This window comes from Rhincodon typus, chromosome 21 (genome assembly GCF_021869965.1).
Source record: "Rhincodon typus isolate 14 chromosome 21, sRhiTyp1.1, whole genome shotgun sequence".
Taxonomy (NCBI): Eukaryota; Metazoa; Chordata; class Chondrichthyes; order Orectolobiformes; family Rhincodontidae; genus Rhincodon; species Rhincodon typus.
The window spans coordinates 31,731,475-31,737,322 of NC_063352.1; positions in this window are offsets into that span (position 1 = coordinate 31,731,475).

The window sequence follows — 5,848 nt, forward strand, 5'->3', positions numbered from 1 at the left end:
ACCCCTCAGTTCTGAGGAAGGGTCACCGGACCCGAAACGTTAACTCTGTTTTCTCCTTCACAGATGCTGCCAGACCTGCTGAGCTTTTCCAGCAACTTTATTTTTCCTCAGAAATGTTATTACACACTCCTGGAGCAGGTGAGACTTGAACCCAGAGTTTTCTGGCTGAGAGGTAAGGACACTAGTGATTCTGTCCTTCCACATTTCTTACCCACCCCATGCTTGGTCTTGTCAAGACACAGGTTGCTTTCAGTACAGCTTACCCATTCTCTCCCACTCTTAGCTCTTATTATCACTTATTCAGCTTTCCTCCTCTCCTGGCCTGCTATGCATAATCTCTTAGTTTACTTACTCCTTTCATAACGAGCTCTCTCTGGGCTCCATCTGCACCTTACCCTTGTACCACCAACATCCCCTCCCCAAATCACCCCAACTTTGTCTTCAACATAAATACCATTTTTTCCCAACTGCTAACAGTTCTGGTGAAGAGTCACCTGCCAATAATTTTCTTTCCATTGATACTAATGTACTCCTCTTTGATATGATGATATATAATGGTATCATTCTATGTTTCAACAGGGTCGGACTTTAGTTACTGCATGTTTTCAAAAACTGTGGTTTCTGACCCGCACCAGCTCTGCATATACTAGCTCACACTGGTTGTGAGCTCTATGGTGTTAGTTAAAGGTAGAGTGTTGGCCTGCTTTATACCTTTCCTTGTGTTGTGGAAAATAGTTATTTTGTTCCAGTTGCTTTGATTTCTTGCATTTGTTTTGTTTTCAGTGGCCAGGGATGTAAATACTTTTTCTTCTCTGATGAAGTTCTTCTGGATGACCAGTAGGTATTCTCAATGTTAGCTACCTCTGAATGAATTCAGTAGTGTGATATTCTATATGCTTTAATCTGAAGCTTTGAATGCTTGGTAGCACTTTTTGTCAGACAGCAACAACATTTCTAGTAGCTTAGAGTCACCTTTTTAATTTTAATCTGAAATTCTAGAAAATAATTTTAAAATGTTTTTGCATGTCCAAGTAGCTGAAAACACTTATTTTCTATAACAAAGAATGTTTGTTCTGTTTCTGCTAAAGAACTTTTGAATAACACACTAATCTTATTTTATTCTCTCTGGATCTGGAATAACACTGCCCCAAGTCTATCAGCTGCCACAATGGTTGGTAGTTTAGAATCATAGAAGCTAATTTTCTTAGAATAACGGCACTATTAGGTTGTTGGTGGTGTTTGTTCCAGCAACATGCCTGCTTTTGTCTGAAGAGTTGCCTGAAGGCTTAATTGATTTGGGATAGATCTGGAGGACCATTCCCAAGAATACTTGCAGTTCTGTGGCATTCCGGATAATGGGAACACTTTACCAATCTTTGTCCCCTGTGGGTCTACCATTAATGCCTGATGCTTGGGCAATCTGCCCTAAGAACTTACTTGTACGCTTCAAGAGCTCACACTATCAGTCTTCCTTCCCTTAGAGTCTGTAACACTGTCCTTACTCTCTGGTCATGATCTATTTTCATTGAACAATGGATCAAGGTAAAGTCCATATCATAAATTATGCTTTCCATTACTTCCAGATACTCGTCATTGACCTGTGGAAAATTTCCAGTGCAGAAGTAATCCCAAAGCTAGACTGTTAAAAGTACAATGAATGCAACTAACAGTTTTAAAACTCATCCAATAGTAACTGCTAGAACCTACCATTTTATTTCTATTCATTTTGTGGGATGTGGGCGTCGCTGGCTGGCCAGCATTTCTTGCCCATCCCTCGTTCCCTTGAGAAGTTGGTGGTGAGCTGCCTTCTTGAACCGCTGTATTCCTCCTACTGTGGGTTGACCCACAATGCTATTAGGGAGGGAATTCCAGGATTTTGACCCAGTGACAGTGAAGGAACGGTGATATATTTCCAAGTTAGGTTGGTGAGTGACTTGGAGGGGAACTTGGAGGGGCTGGTGTTCCCAAATATCCGCTGTCCTTGTCCTTCTAGATGGAAGTGGTCATGGGTTTGGAAGGTGCCGTCTGAGGATCTTTGGTGAATTTCTGCAGTGCATCTTGTAGATAGTACACACTGCTGCTACTGAGCATCGGTGGTGGAGGGAGTGAATGCTTGTGGATGAAGTGCCAGTCAAGTGGGCTTCTTTGTCCTGGATGGTGTCAAGCTTCTTGAGTGTTGTTGGGGCTGCACTCATCCAGGCAAGTAGGGAGTATTCCATCACACTCCTGACTTGTGCCTTGTAGATGGTGGACAGGCTTTGAGGAGTCAGGAGATGACTTACTCACCGCAGTATTCCCAGCTTCTGGCCTGTTCTTGTAGCCACTCTGTTAATGTGGTGAGTCCAGTTGAGCTTCTGGTCAATGGTAACCCCCAGGATGTTGATAGTGGGGGATTCATTGATTTGCATCAGGTTTCATGAAACTGATAATTTTCTGTTGCCGTAGAATGTATTTCTGGTCCTATAGCTTTCTTTGGTAGAGCAAGGTCAACAAAAATTCTTATGGAACCATTAGTTTTTGGAACTGGTATGCCAGAACACCACATTATTGATATGGCTAATGATATAGTGTCCCCTTAATGAAGCAATGCCTCTATCTAAATTCTCATTTTTCCCAAAAGTAGATGTCGGTCTTTCCTATATGTAAATAAACAAGTACGTTAGAATTCACTCTTAATAAGATGTGGTGTGCTTTTTTTATTCATCTTTCCCAGCCTGTCCTTGTTCTTTGTTGTCGGCTTCATCAACTTTACAAGTAAGTTTCAGATCAGTGCGTGTTTTTTTTTTGCTGAGCAATGAACTTTCTTGGTTTTTGATAATGTACAAGGTTCCATTGATTGCTTCATTTTTCCATTGCAGTTGTAGGAGTCTGCTAGCCTTTTACGTTTAATTTGATTACTCCCGGTCTCTGGAGTCAAATTGTTGATGGTTGCAGTGTTTATTGATTCAGCCATTCAACTGCATTGGAAAGTGCTGAGATACTTGCTGTAGTGTCAAGTTTAACATTAGTTAGGTGTCCATTCAGCTTTCTATTAGCACTGCTGTATTTGCTTTTAATTCCTTGATTTTCCCCAGGAAGGTGGCTTCTCTGCTGCTTGCTTCTTCAATTTTGTGAATGCTGCATTTTTATAGGGGTTTTGTCCTCAGTTTGATAGATAAAAAACAATTTAGTGTGACATATTGATTTAAAATGGCCAATCTGCCTGCAGGCATAGCAGTCTGCAATTCAGGTGGGATATTACTTGTGCTGTGCACTTTCATCCAGCCATAGTAAGGGCATTGAAACTAGCTTTCTAGCAGGCACTTTCATACTTCCTTGGTTTCTGCCTGAATGCATTTTTATTTTCCAACTTAATATATTGTATTGCATCAAATGTTCTTTTTCAATGGGATGTCTCTATCATCAGAAATAAAGACACTGGGAGAACTCTTATAGGGGTCTGAACAATGTGGCCAAATGTGTGGCAGGATAGGGTGACAAGTGTGGTAGGCCCATCTGTGGATCATTTTGCTGCAAGTGGCATGGCAAGACTTTTCCTAGGAATAGCAAAGCCAATTGATAGTCATTACTGGTCATTAAATGCCTTCTCAACACCGCAATTCACCTCATTAATATTCACATTCCCAGCTTACTAAACTCATCAAACAAACTAGACTTTGGGAAGAACATGGCAAAGAAACCAGAGCCTGTACCTGGCGGATTCAACCAGCGAGCTGCTTCGAATGATTTCCATGCTGGTCACCAGCCCCAGAATCTGATCCTTAGGTGCCTGCCAAACACACTTCTAATTTCACGGAGATCTGCTTTCGGCATCTGCCAACACATCAAGATCATCCCAGCACTTCTACTATACACTGGCAGTGTGCTCTGGAAGAATAGACTTGCTTGGGAAGGCATATCAGCAACATGCATTGAAAGGCTGCAGTGGACACACTTTGCACACAGGATCAGGTACGCAGCTCACAGACTGGACCAGACTGCATCTCAGGGCTGGTTGCTTGCTGTCTTTGCACCTACCTTCTTGCTCACACCCTCCCTGCCATGCCATAACAATTAGCGCAGTCACACAAATCATACTAAATTTTAGAAGTCTGAACGAGTTTCATGTGGAAGCCTGACTATGGTCCTGTTGCTGATCAAGTTATTTTTTAAATGTCTAGTATTTGCGGCAGTAAAAATTGTTAATGAGTCTGTGCCTACTCCTGATTTTTGTTTCCTTTGAATTTCAATTAAATCTTAAATTTTGATTGCTCAATAATGATATCACGCCAAGCAAAAAGTATGACTTGCAGCCTCCAATGTGAACCTTGTGAGTAGCTGTCTCTTCGTTATCCCCTGTTTTGCTAGAACGTCATTTGCAATGTTGCCTACTGCATATAGCAAGGCACTGGCCTGATTTTTTGGTGCCAAAGCAAAAGTGTTTCTGTTGTGACTATGTTGTTTGCATCCATTCTGCCATTTTTCTGCTGGCTGTGGAAATCTCTGCCACAGAAAGCGGTTGTTGTCAAAACATTGAATGTTTTCAAGAAGGAGTCAGGTATTGCTTTTAGGGCTAATGAGATCAAAGAGTACGGGAGATAATGGGAACAGGATCCCGATTTGGATGATCAGTCATGATCATATCAAATAGTGGAGCAGGCTCGAAGGGCTGAATGGCTCACTCTTGCTTCTATTTACGATGTTTCTCTGTCTGATTATTTCTAGGTGACACAGTTGAAACAATTTCTTCCTTGGGTTAAATGTTTTCTTTCTGTGCTGATTCTCTGTCCTGGGCTGTGTGCTTTGAGCTTATCTGTCTGCTCACCCATGTTGGACTTTGAAGTTTATCCTTCTGCTCCAACTTGCTGCTGAATCTCTTACCCAGTGTTATCATCTGTTGCTGTTTGTGTGGGGTTGATTATTCTATGAAGGGGGCATTACTAGTGTCTGAGGATTTTTAAAGTAACTTTTTATTAATATCATGCTAACTACGTACATCTTGCTAAACAGGAGGTCAATGCGGTTACTTCTTTCTTTAGAGTCTCTCCACCTTCATGTGATCTGTTACATTCATCAGCATCGCTTCCCATGACTCAGAAAGTTAACACTTTGCACTACATTCATGAAGTCCATTCTAAAGTAACAAAACTGACAGCCACCCTGGTACGACAGAACAAACTTCCAAATTTTGTACAGGAACCAATTTTAGTCAAAATTGTGTAAAGTAACACATCAGCTTAAATACCGGGATCAAACCCTTGCCCTCTATCAGATAAGAAAGTGCAGACTATGAAGGATTTATAGTCATTTTTGCTTGGGATTCCTTCAATTGTTTCTACCTCAGTTTCTCCAGGTGAGAGAGGAATATCTATGTACTGGATGTTGAAGTATAAATGGTAAGTTAGTATCACCCACATTGAGCAATTCGCATATAGAAATTGACAAGCTGCATGCATGGAACCTTTGAGTTATAGAAATTGGGATGTCACCATGTTGACATTGTTACAGGGCCTTGGTGACGCTTTTTCTCGAGTATTGCTCAGGTCCGGTCACCCTCTTACAGGAACGATGTTATTAAACTGGAGAGAGTGTTCAGAAAAAAAATTAGCAGAATGTTGCTGGGAATGCAGGGCTTGAGATAGAAAAATAGACTGGAAAGACTAGGAATTTTTTTTCACTGGAGCATAGGTGGTTGAGGGGTGACCTTATTGAGGTATATAAAATCATAAGGGGCATAGATAAAGTGAATGACAAGAGTCTTTTCCCAAGGGTGGGGGAGTTCAAAAGTTGGGGGCATACATTTAAGATGAGATGAGAGGAGAAAGATTAAAAAAAAGGTGTGCGGGGCAACATTCCACTGCCTCCTGCC